The 14238-nt window shown below is 37.0% G+C and overlaps 1 non-coding gene across 1 annotated transcript; it reads right to left on the bottom strand.

The window, feature by feature from the left end:
• Positions 1-605: 605 nt before the first annotated feature.
• Positions 606-712, bottom strand: LOC127108556 (small nucleolar RNA R71). Its single transcript, XR_007796087.1, has one exon. It is a non-coding gene; the product is annotated as a small nucleolar RNA R71 (small nucleolar RNA).
• Between the last annotated feature and the right edge of the window lie 13526 nt (positions 713-14238).

The raw sequence follows: 14238 nt of genomic DNA, 5'->3' as shown, positions 1-14238 counted from the left end.
CTCTTCTGTTATGCTGTAGAGACTAAGGCTTTTCTTTTCTTTTCTTTCTTTCGTTGATTTGTATGCCACACACTCGCTCACAAGGCGAGCCGTTCTACTTACGAATCAACGATATCAAACTATATCTCCGAGTCTTACGACGAATTCGGGAATATCGTGCTGCAAACAATCTCCCTCCTGTCGAACTTCCTGATCTCAAAAATCTTCTTCCTTCGCCGATACCCGAGATGGCAGAACCAGCTCGTGCTCTTCGAGATTACGCCGCTCCATCGCAAGATGAGCCGCATTCGAGTATTGCTCCGCCCGCAATCGAAGCAAACAACTTTGAACTTAAACCTTCACTGTTGCAGGCAGTGTAACAGAACCAATTCTCTGGAAATCCTACCGAGGATCCAAACCTTCATTTATCCGTATTTGTCCAATACGCTGATACTGTTAAAGCTAACGGTGTCACTTCAAAGGCAATTCGACTTCGTCTTTTTCCTTTCTCGTTAAGAGATAGCGCTAGAAGATGGCTTCAATCTCTTCCTTCCAACTCAGTCACCACATGGAACGAGTTGAAGAAAGTTTTTCTTGCCCGATATTTTCCGCCGAGCAAAACAACCATGTTAAGAGCCCAGATAAATGGATTTAAACAGAAAGATAACGAGTCTCTCTTCGAAGCATGGGAAAGATACAAAGACATGATGAGACTTTGTCCACACCATGGTTTAGAAGACTGGTTAGTAATTCATACCTTCTATAATGGTCTCCTGTACAACACGAGGTTAACAATAGACGCCGCCGCAGGTGGTGCACTAATGAACAAACCTTATGCTGATGCTTACCAACTTATCGAAAGCATGGCTCAAAACCACTATCAGTGGGGAAGCGAACGAACAATGGTAGAAAAACCTCAAACGAAAACTGGCATGTACGAGATAAGTAACCTTGATCATGTTAATGCAAAAGTGGATGCTCTGGTCCAGAAAATTGAAAGTTTAAATGTATCACCTCCAACCACCGTGGTTGCCATAACTCAGAATTGCGAGGTCTGTGGAATCCAAGGTCACACTCCTGCAGATTGTCAACTCCTAACAGGAATCCAAGCGGAGCAAGTAAACTATGCTCAAGGAAGCCCCTACTCGCATACCTATAACTCAAATTGGAAGAATCATCCCAATTTTTCATATAAGAGTAATAATGCTTTATACGCACCTGGACAATCTCCAAATCAAGCCCCAGCTATACCTCCGGGATATCAAAAGCCGATCCCATCTACACCTAACAATAACGTCCCTAGGAAATCCAACTTGGAAATTATGATGGAAAACTTTATAGCTTCTCAACAGCAAACCAATAAAGATTTCTTAAACCAGAATGTACACACTGGCGAACAAATTAAACAACTAGCAAGTAAAGTAGATGCCCTGGCTACCCATAACAAAATGCTGGAAACGCAAATATCACAAGTAGCTCAACAACAAGCGCCTACTGCTGCCCCAACTGGTACATTTCCTGGCCAACCCCAACCTAACCCGAGAAGCCACGCTCATGCAATTATACTGAGAAGTGGAACGGAAGTGGAAGGACCGTCTGACCCAAGGATAGAAAACCAAAACTCTAAAAAGTCAACTGAGGAGGAAAGTGAACCTAAGGAAAAGGAAGAGAGTAATAAGGAAACCATAGAAAAAAAGGAACCTTATGTACCTCCACCACCTTATAAACCACCTATCCCTTACCCTCAAAGGCTTATTAAAACCAAAGATGCGGGCCAATTCAAAAAATTTGTTGACCTACTAAAACAATTAAACGTCACAATTCCGTTTACAGAAGCTATTACGCAGATGCCCTCATATGCCAAGTTCTTAAAAGAAATTCTTTCTAATAAAAGGAAACTTGAAGATAGCGAAACCGTTACACTCACCGCTGAATGTAGCGCTATAATCCAGAATATGCCTCCTAAACTTAAAGACCCAGGTAGTTTCTCTATACCCTGTCACATAGGAAAATTTGTCATTGACAAAGCCTTATGCGATTTAGGAGCCGGTATTAGTGTTATGCCTTTATCCATATGCAAAAGACTTGAAATGGGAGAATTAAGACCAACTAAAATGTCTGTGCAACTAGCAGATCGTTCCGTTAGATATCCTGTAGGAATTCTTGAAAACGTTCCAGTGCGCATAGGTCAATTCTACATTCCAACTGATTTTATAATTATGGACATTAGAGAAGATGAAGTTACACCCATTATACTGGGAAGACCGTTCTTAGCAACGGCCGGTGCAATCATAGACGTAAAACGAGGACGACTCACTTTCGAAGTAGGAGAAGAGAAAATTGAGTTCATTCTTTCCCAATTTTTGAAAGCACCTGCAATAGGAGATACATGTTACTTCATGGATATCATCGATGAATGCATAAAAGAAACAGAGTTAGAAAAAGGCAAATCATCTGACTATCTTGTAGAAGACAAACTTAACCAATGTTTAGCAATAACACCGGACCCTACGCAATGCCTTAAGAAACCAACCCTAGACCTGAAAACACTTCCCAAAAATCTGAGATATGAATTCCTAGACTTAGAACTTGAACGACCAGTGATAGTTAATGCTGACCTAGGAAGACTCGAAACAGAAAAACTCCTGCATATCTTAAGAAAATATCCAACCGCACTAGGATACAACATCACCGATCTTAAAGGAATAAGTCCTTCTATTTGTATGCACCGCATCATGCTAGAAGAAGACTGTAAAACTTCTAGGGAACACCAGAGGAGACTAAACCCGATCCTGAGTGAGGTAGTGAAGAAGGAAATAACCAAGTTATTAGAGGCAGGTATCATATATCCTATATCTGATAGCAAATGGGTTAGTCCTGTACACGTAGTACCAAAGAAAGGAGGTGTAACAGTTATTGAAAATGAAAAAGGAGAAATTATAACCAAACGAATCGAATCGGGATGGAGAATGTGCATTGACTATAGGAAACTAAACAAAGCAACCCGAAAAGATCATTTCCCTTTACCATTCATTGACCAGATGTTAGAATGATTAGCAAAACATTCTCATTTCTGCTATCTAGACGGTTACTCAGGCTTCTTTCAAATACCAATTCACCCTGATGACCAAGAAAAGACAACGTTCACGTGTTCTTTTGGTACCTTCGCTTATAGACGAATGCCGTTTGGCTTGTGTAATGCTCCCGCAACCTTCCAAAGGTGCATGATGGCAATATTCGCCGATTTTCTAGAAAACATCATGGAAGTATTTATGGATGACTTTTCCGTATGCGGACAAAGCTTTGAAGAATGCCTTGAAAACCTAGAAAGAGTTCTAGAGCGATGTGTAAAAGTAAACCTAGTACTTAATTGGGAAAAATGTCACTTTATGGTACAAGAAGGAATTGTTTTAGGACACATCATCTCGAACAGAGGAATTGAAGTAGACAAAGCCAAAATAGAGGTAATCGAAAACCTTCAACCCCCGAAAACTGTGAGAGAAGTACGAAGCTTCTTAGGACATGCCGGTTTTTACCGACGATTCATTAAAGACTTCTCTAAAATAACTAAACCTTTAACCGGGCTATTAATGAAGGATGCTGAATTCATATTCGACAATAAATGTTTAGAAGCATTTCAAACGCTTAAACAAGCATTGATCTCCGCGCCCATAATGCAGACACCAGATTGGAATGAACCATTCAAAATAATGTGTGATGCCAGTGATTACGCTGTAGGCGCTGTTTTAGGACAACGAAAAGATAAAAAGCTTCACGTTATATATTACGCAAGTAGAACTCTAGATGAAGCACAAATGAATTACGCCACAACCGAGAAAGAACTTCTAGCAGTAGTGTTTGCACTAGATAAATTTCGTTCTTACTTGGTCGGAGCCAAAATAATCATCTACACTGACCACGCTGCTATCAAATACCTCTTAACAAAAAAGGATGCTAAACCTAGACTCCTAAGGTGGATCCTGTTGCTACAAGAGTTCGATTTGGAAATCAAAGACAAGAAAGGAACTGAAAACATAGTAGCAGATCACCTCTCTAGACTTGAGAACCTTGAACCGAAAAGAACATCAATTAACGATGATTTCTCGTACGATAAGCTTATAGCTACTTTGGAAGAAAATAACACTGATAAACAGGTAGAAACCACCTTAGCTATATCTGTTACACCGTGGTACGCTGACCTCGTCAATTATTTAGCTGTCGGAATAATTCCACCTACTTTATCCTACCAGCAGAAGAAACGATTCTTCTATGACATAAAACACTATTAATGGGATGACCCCTTACTTTTTAAAAGAGGCCCCGATGGTATTTTCCGTCGGTGTATACCCGAAGAAGAGGTAGAAAATATAATCCAACACTGTCACTCCGCTCCTTATGGTGGACATGCAAGTACATCCAAGACCTGCTCTAAAATCCTACAAGCCGGTTTCTATTGGCCAAATATATGGAAGGATGTACATGCAGCTATTAAGAAATGTGGCAGATGTCAACGCACAGGAAACATATCTAGACGTGACGAGATATCACAAAAGGGCGTTTTGGAAGTAGAGATTTTCGACGTGTGGGGAATAGACTTCATGGGACCTTTTCCATCCTCTTTCGGTAACAAATACATACTCGTGGCAGTTGACTACGTATCAAAATGGATTGAAGCTATAGCTTCTCCAACAAACGACACATGAGTAGTAACTAGACTCTTTAAGAATATAATATTTCCAAGGTTTGGTGTCCCAAGAATAGTAGTCAGTGATGGTGGATCGCATTTCATATCCAAGGTACTCGAAAAACTACTGCTTAAGTATGGCGTAAGACATAGAGTAGCGACACCTTACCACCCTCAAACTAGTGGGCAAGTGGAAGTGTCTAACAGAGAAATCAAACAGATACTAGAGAAAACAGTCGCCACTTCAAGGAAAGACTGGTCATTGAAATTACCAGAAGCTTTATGGGCTTACCGAACTGCTTACAAAACTCCCATAGGGACAACCCCATTTAAGCTCATTTATGGAAAATCCTGTCACCTCCTGGTAGAATTAGAACATAAAGCCTATTGGGCTATTAAAAATCTAAATTTAAACTATAAGGCCGTCGGCGAAAAGAGAATCCTTGATATAAGCGAATTAGAGGAACTCAGAAGAGATGCTTACAAAAATGCCAGAATCTACAAAGAAAGAACAAAACAATGGCATGACAAGCGCATATCAAGGAAAATCTTCAAACAAGGCGATACATTCCTTCTATTTAACTCTAGGCTAAAGTTATTCCCGGGAAAACTACGATCTAGATGGTCAGGTCCTTTTCAAATCACCAATGTTTTTCCCAGTGGAACAGTAGAAATTAAAAGCAAATCTATGGAACCGTTTACCGTAAACGGGCAACGTCTAAAACATTATCACTATGCAGAAAACAATGAAGATTCGCAAGTCTTGCACTTAGACGAAATGCCTCTAGAACTTATAGATTATAATTGATAGTTTTTATGTCGAGCTTGCGACATTAAACAAAGCGCTTAGTGGGAGACAACCCACAAATATTTATTTATTTTTATTTCTTCCTTAATTATTCTTTTAATTTTTGTTTAGTATTCATTCTTAATTTATTTTAATTTATTAAAAACTTTTCTCTTCTTCTTTCGGCATTTGGCCAAATCCTGACTAAAACTATTGTTTTTCTTTTCTCTAGCTAACATTAACCTGATGGGACAAATTGATCGTATGGGTATCAAATTCAGAGGGCAAGCTCAGAAACAAAAGTTTGAGGAACTAGCCACGAGAGAGATGCTACCTAGTTTGTATGTTGATGACTGGGCAATGACTGCCCTTGGACTAAGAGAAAGTGTCCTGTATTTGCTGAGTCAGATAGGGTGGGAAACCTCTCCTATCCGTAGACATTTCGTCACTTACCGGAGACTAACACTAGAATTCCTTAGTTCCCTGATCTATCTACCCAGCCATGGGAAAGGAATAAGCAGAGGTTTCATCCAGTTCAGAATGTTTAACATGGAGTACCAATTTAATATTCAAGACTTTACCAACCTTTTAGGTTTCCCTACCTCCTTTGACACATTCACAGTGAGCCAAGAAGAACTTTTTGAATATAGAGAACTTGAACACTTTTGGGGAAGCTTGACTGGAAATGACGATCCCGAGGAACATGAGTTTCTCTCTGGAAACATACATAACCCGGCCTTTCATTATTTCCATAAGATCCTGACCCACACCTTATTTGGGAAGAAGCCAAACAGTACCACAGTTTCACGTGATGAACTCTTCATCATATTTTGTGCTTCCCAGAACCGTCCAGTAAACGGTGCCACTTTTATGTTGGCAAATTTAGACCACCTTATCCAAGATGAACGAGCACCAATTCGAATAGGCGGTTTGATAACCATGATTGGTAATGTTATCGGATTACGTCAGCCTATGCTTGACTTAAGCCCTTTTTGTGGCATTACTATTATGAGTATACCCTTCCTCTTCAACACTATGTTTATAGCGAACCTAGGATCTGACGAGTTTGAGCTTATAATTAATAACCAAGTTCTTTGCCTATTCACCATGCCCAATCCTAGGACTAGTGTCCATAACCGCAATAACTTGCTCTACAATCTGAATGAAACCCCCTCTCCTGCTAGATCCACTGAATCCATCCAGGACTATGAAATTTGTGATGACCAGATTCCTTATGCTGAATCAGACCCTCAGAAACCATCTGGTTATTATGATATTGATCCTCCTCCTCAACCTGTTCAGACCGAAGAATCGGCAATACCCGACCTTAGACATCATATGCCCAGAACTGATTATAACACTGCCATTGAAGCTTTGATGTCAGAACAAGACGCCCTCAGAGAAGAGTTCGCTAACATGAGACACGAATTTCTGGGATACATGAACAGTATGACAAATCAGTTTCACGAGTTGCTATACCATGTTAACTCCTTTGTTCCTCCGGCCAGAGATCATGCAGATGGATAGAAGTCGTTTTTCTTAGTTATTTAGTTTTAGCTAGATTATTCATTAATGTTATTTCAAATTATGTTCGTATTTGTTTCTCTTTCGCACTTTTGTTTTTTTCCAATGTTACATTATGATTATTTTATGAAGCTATTGATTTATTCTATTTTATTATGAATTATGCAATATCTATCAATAATGCTCTCTACTGTTGTTGCCAACATAACTTATTAAAAATATAATATATTTATGCACTATTATACAAAGTAGAATAGCATGCAGGGGAAATTTAAATAGCAGAGTAAAATAATCTGAAGCAAAGCAAAACAAAAAAATAAAATAAATTACTATAATTATTATGAAGAACGCAAGCAGTAACCATGCCAAAAAGACTGTGTGACGCGCGTCACACAACCTATCACGGACGTCACGCCAAGTGCCTGTGACGCCCGTCACGCCCCTGTCACGAGCGTGACACCGTCTGACCATGTTAACGTTGCTAACCGTTGGGAGACGACCGTTACACCCCTTCACCTTTTAAGAGAGGAATGCCATAACCGACCAGCGGTTCACTAATTTGCTTAGCAGGTTTGACAACTTAGAAGTACATCAACGATCACCAGGTCCAAGAACAAGAGGCGGCAGGCAGCATTAACTTTAGTTTCTTTTTCCTCTTTTTTTTTATTTATCTTTTGTTTTCTTTGAAACATTGGGGACAATGTTTCACTTAAGTATGGGGGGGAAAACCGTGTTCTTTCTATCCTCCTTTTTCTTTTTCTTTTTCAAGTATGTATCTTTCTTTTCATTGTTATTTCCGTTATAAATATATATATATATATATATATATATATATATATATATATATATATATATATATATATATATATATATATATATATATATATATATTTCTAATAATATAGATTTATTTTAAGTTAAGTCCCAAGTGTGAAAATTTTCTATTATCTATTCCCTCAAAATTTCCATGAGCCATAACAAAAATTCAACACACTCAGTAAGTATAAAGGTTGCTCATTTTATCGAACTTGAGACAAATTAAGACAAAAAAAAAACTATTACCGCCAAACACTCTAAACAAACCTCAACATGTTAGATTAGAAAGGCACCTGTTATACAAGTCCATGGACTTTTAACTTTATACTAACCCCGAGTAGTTTATACAAGAAGTCAGCACCATCTTAATAGCAAACTACGTGGAGGGCCGATGAATATAAGTGAATGATTCCCAAAAAATATATATATATATATATATATATATATATATATATATATATATATATATATATATATATATATATATATATATATATATATATATATATATATATATATATATATATATATATATATATATATATATATATATATATATATCAGGAAATGTACTAATTAAGTTAGGTGATCCTTACCAGATCATTTAATCTAAAGGTTGCAGATCATACAAAAACATAATACGAAAGACCCATTATGAGTTGGTTCAGCAGGTATTATGTACTGAACTTGGTAGGGCGGACTACAGTCCGATCCCTCGCAATTTGCAATGGACTGAATAACGAAGTTATCCGACTTATGTACCAGAACTTCTAGCTAAAAGGGGATCAGAATCACTAACCGGTTACTCCACTATGTGCGCGAAACGATAAAGGGCTTAATGTGATTTCGCTAGAATGAAAACGGGTGAAATAAGAGTAAAAGAACCAGGCTAGCTATAATAGCATGAGTCGAACTGGTTTGCATGAGGTGAGATTATCTGATGTGGTAACGGTAGTCCTTGCTGTCGAGATTTGACTCAAGATGCTTCAAAACGAAATCTACTTGCAACCTAGTACGAATTGATGTGTGTTTTGAAATTTCATCTGGTTAAAAATTTTAAAACAAGTTCTATACTGTATTTTGCTTGAGGACAAACAAAAATCTAAGTATGGGGGAGTTTGATAACATGAAATAATATCACATTCTAGGACTCAATTTAATTAAATTATATTATTATTTACTTCAATTTATTTCATTTTATTCGATATTACGCGGTATTTTCTTTCTATTTATCTCAGGTAGTTTATTTGAAGCACAAGTAAAAAAGGAAGAAAAGGAGGTGCAAAAAGGAAATGAAAAGAAGCAAATATCAAAAGCCAAAGCCCATCCCAAAAGCACAGGCGTTGTGCCTGTGACGAGCGTCACACAGGCTGTGACGAGCGTCACGCTTTACCCACTTGTGTTACGAGCGTAACACATGGTGTGACGGACGTCACACCATTCTCCTATATTTTTGGCACCAGGAACTCAACAGACCACGTTGAAACCTACTATCACGCTTGACCCTTGGAACGTGAAGACCATATTACGGAAAGGACTTTTGGAAACCGTTACAAAGCATACCAATATAAATAGTAGCTTTTGGAAAAGCTCTTGGTTCCCCCCTTCGTTCAATTTTCTTCTTCCAGCCGTGCAAGCATACCATTATTTTTCTTTACTGTTTTTGTTTTTAATTGCAGTTTTTATTTTCATTTCTTTTCCAGTTAAGCTTCTAGCAATTAATTAATTTTTCGCACAATAGTTTCTACACCGGAAATTATTGTGTACCTTTCACCAGATCCAACCTTACGTTAGAATCTAGTTTTTTTATTCCTTCGCTTTTATTTTTCTGTCTGATTGAAGAATTCAAGAACAAATCCAACCGGTCTGTGGTGGATGTTCAAGACTGCTGTTAATTACTCAGGTTCTTTAATTATTGTTTGAATTTATATATGCCCTGTTTTATTGTTGAATTATATTATTTGCCTGAGATGAATTTGTTTATGCATGATAATTATTTAGATCTGTTTAGCATGTCTGGATAATTTATTTAGGTATCGGTATGTAGAGTAAGCGGAATGAAGGACTTAAAACTAAGTTGGCTTAATTAAGTTTAAAATTAAAATCACTCTTTTCACGGTCTCAATTTACAGGTTTAATAACAAGGTTTTTGTACGAAAGTAAAAGACATAAAGAAGTTAAAATCAATAGAACGAGAGTTTGAGTTTTTGACTGGACAGTGTAGATTGGACATTAATTCTAGATCAGGGCGAGAACAATTTTTAGAGTTAATTAAATTCTAATCTTTTTCAAAAAGTTCTTTTAAAGGTTGAATGTGAGGACGAGAGTTAAGCATTTGAATTTAATTATATAACCTAAGTCAACAAAGCGAGAGTTTGAGATAAGGGTGTTTAAACGATTAGTGTTTTCTTAAAAAGAGTTTCTACGGATTCTATTGTTTTCAAAAAGTGGTTTTTGACTTAACTAATAAGTGACAGCTACGTTAATATAAAATCATAGTTTATTCAACAAAGCGAGAGTTTGAGATAAGACTTTTAATCAATAGTGTCAACTGAAAAGATTTATTTTTAAACCAAGAAACCAACGAAGAATTGATTCCCTAATTACGCCGAACTACATAACGATATCCGTTTAGTTGATATTTAATTTAGAACCTATTTTTAGTTTTAACTTTTCCCCAAACAATCAAAGTATTACCCGCCTTAGCTTTACGAAGTAACCTTAGAAAACGGTATATCGATTCATAAGTCCCTGTGGGATCGATATCTTTTAAAACTACGCGATAGAACTGTGCACTTGCAGTTTGTACCTCAAATTCGACTCATAAAGTCGCGATCAATAACGATTGGATATTACATCCAGGGTATCTTTTTCTTCCAACTTGCTTATAAAAATGGTTTGAATATTTACAAGTGTTTTGAAGAGAAGACGAATATTTATGGCTTGTAAGCTCTTACAGCTTGAGCCTAATATTCGGGATTATGACTGGATATTCCATCCAGGATAATCTTTTTCTTCATATTTTATTAAGAAAATGGTTTAAATATTTACAAATATTTTGGAGGGAAGACGAACACTTATGGCTTGCAAGCTCTTACAACTTATGCCTAATATTCGGGATTTGCACGGATGAAAATTGAGGGACACACAAAACCTAAATAATGTGCTCAAAGCCGGTTTCCGCATGTTGACAATAATTGAAATGTCATATGCGATTAATCAAAACGCGGCGAAATGCTATCAATGTATCGATAAAAAATAATCACGGATAAGCAACATGAGAATTGTTGAATCCATAGATTAAAAATTGATTGTTTAAACAATAAAATAAATTAAGGACAAACATTAAAATCAACAAGCGTCGGAGAAGTGAAAATAAAAATGAAATGGTAAAAATAATGAAATAAATAGAAAGTTAGTTGAAACTTAGAAAAAGAAGAAAATAAAACAAGCTAGAAAAATGAAATGGCACACAGCAGGATTAAACTCAGGGCCCAGTGGAAACATTAGTCATAAACCATTGCCTCTAGAAACATGCAAATAAAATGGAAACTAAAAAAAATGGTCAAGAGGTATTGAACACACATTCTGAGGCTTTCCAAATCACAACCCTACCAACTCTACCAGACATGCTTTTCAATTAATTTGGAACCATTAATATATATATATTCAAACAAATTGCGCTGTGTTTAATTAAAACATGCTCAAAAACAAGAAGCAGTAGCAGTATTTATTATTTACTTCCTGCAACTTTAAACCAGAAAAATACATGACAGAAAAATTCATGACAGAAAATGCGATAACTTTCGTATCCCAATGACGCAATAGAAAGTATATCGTAATATGCTCGTACCACTATAAATCGGATAACACCATAGACAAGCCGACGTAACCGTAAGAGGTAGCAAATAAAACCAAGCGGAAACACGAGTGTGGAATCAAAACAAATTATCAACATAAACTCAATATGCATTTTAAAAAGCAAACCATTGAAGCGAAAACAAAAGTCGAAACACACAACAAAAAATGCACAAATAGATACACCGAACAAACTTTCCGGTAACTAAAATGCGGCATGTACGATAACGAAGTTTTCAACGACTCGACAGAAAAAACGGCCACGACAACCACATGATTAAATCCAAATAGAAACAAACTAATAAATGAATATAATGCAAACCAAAATTCGAATGAAAAAAAACCAAATTGAAATGGAAAACAGTAGTACTGGATATGATTTCAACAAGGGAGTAGCACAAGCACGACATGATCTAAGTCCACACACAAAGTTAAATGCACACGCTGTTATGTACAACAGAAATCACAACAAATATTACTGTAATACGAAGTCTCCAATGAACCCAATCGTCGAATCAATACAGCGGTAAATTGGTAGTAATGATGCAAGTTCTAACAAACACTAGCGTAAGCAAAATAAATCCAGCGAAATACCATCGACTCGAAGCGACAATATGCTAAAAAATGCACTCAACATGATAAACAAGTTTAAAATAAAAAATCTTACCAATCAAATCAACTTGATGTTGCTACCGCCTCGTCAAAAGATGTCACGGAGATGGGGTGGGTGTTCACCGACTGTTCTCACGAATTTATCCTTCAGAAGAAACCACACACGCCGTAAATCATCGTTCCGTAACAGTCGCGGTGCCAATGATGTGTTGATCTATTACGGCGGCACAGAGGTTGAGTAAAAATGACGGAAGGTTCTTCCAAGGTTTTATGTGGTGGTGGAAGGTTTCGACCGGAGTTTGGCCACGAGCGGAAACGGAGGGCGGAGACGAAGGCACAAAAGGGGGGTTCCTGCTTTTATTTGAGGAGAGAGATGGAAGATGGGGTAGGCAATGAGAAACGGCGGTTGCGGTTACCGTCCGTCGCTGCTGGCTGGGGTCAATTGAAAAAAATGGGTTTTTCTATTGAAATGATTTTTGAGTCCGTGAGGAACGTAGGGGAAATGTCTTTTTCTCTGGCCACCATTGGGAGAGGTCCAACCCTCTTTTTATTTTCTTGTTTGTTTCCTTAATAGACTCAGCAGAAAACCTTTTTAGAAAGTCATCCCCAGTGCAACCCAAAATATATTTTGTAACCAAGTGAGTGGAATGGAGCTCCCTGCATTCTGCCCGTTCCAAACGATGCATGCTAGCTGGCGCAAATGAGACAAAAAAGATAGCATCCAAAGCTTACCAATGTACTCTCCCTTTATTTCTCCTTTCAAATTCGTTTTTTTTAACCATAATAAAAATCAAAATTAAATAAAAATTAAATAAATTCGAAATGAACTTATTCAATTAATCCTAATTAATTTAAATGATTATTTTGGCTAAATGACAAATATAAACAAATGAAAGATGAATAAAAGTCGGGTACGAGACATGCTCGAAAAAAATAAAATGAAAGCATTAAATCGATCAGCGCGAAATATACTTATTGAAAAAATACAGTGTTTCTTTTAATTTTAAAATAAATTTTGACCGGTTAAAAGGCTCAGGCGGGTCAAAAGGTGACCGAAAAATTAGCCGAAAAATAAATCGAGCATACCAGATTAAACTACGTGAAACGTAGATTAATAAAACTGATATTTGCAAGCTTGATTTGGAAATTTTTCGTCTACTGATTTGACGAACATCTGTCAATTAATTCAACCGGTTCGCCTGTAATTCCAAAAAAAACATTTTGGCTGATATTTTAGGCACTATGCGGTATGGAATGCATGGTATGCTATGTAGACATGCAATAGCTATGATGAATGTATTGAGTCAGCGATTCAGGGTCAAAATTGGAGTGTGACAGAATTCTCACCCTTTCTGTTTGAATGTTACCTTTACATGGGTATCGCGCAGATACTCAGGAGTAGTATCGCTGAAGTAAGTGGACGGTAGCTCGCTCGAGATTAGCCGGAGAGTTTCCATATTTTAGTTTGAAGACTAGGTAATGAGTCAATGCTCTGGTCATGTAACACTGGGTAGATTAGTAGTATTGAACTCGTATCCTATTTGGATAAGTATTATGTTATTACTTGTGAACATGCTTATTTGCAATTGCTGTTGAGAGGCCATAGTGCCAAATATTCTGATTATGATTTCAGTTTATTTTGAAGAGATTATTGAGAGATGATCATGGTATGGGACATGAATCATTTGATGAAATGCATGAGTATTCATTATTTTCCGCTGCGAACGCATATTCTTGAATATTCATGATAATTGAAATGTGTTATTTTGAATGACCAGGTGTATTGTGTATTGATGACGAATGATGTTGGTTTTTGAAAGCTTTTACTTTTGGAAACGTCGATGTGACGCCCTTTTGTTTATATGCGTGCTTATTTACTCTGATTATATGTTAAGTATTTTGGGGTAGAAAAAGGGGTGTTACAGCCTACGTTGGAGGAGTATTCTCATCTCTTGGGGATACCTGTTTCTAGTAGAGT

The sequence above is a fragment of the Lathyrus oleraceus genome, chromosome 7 (genome assembly GCF_024323335.1).
Source record: "Lathyrus oleraceus cultivar Zhongwan6 chromosome 7, CAAS_Psat_ZW6_1.0, whole genome shotgun sequence".
Lineage (NCBI taxonomy): Eukaryota > Viridiplantae > Streptophyta > Magnoliopsida > Fabales > Fabaceae > Lathyrus > Lathyrus oleraceus.
This window is presented reverse-complemented; position numbering and strand designations above follow the sequence as displayed.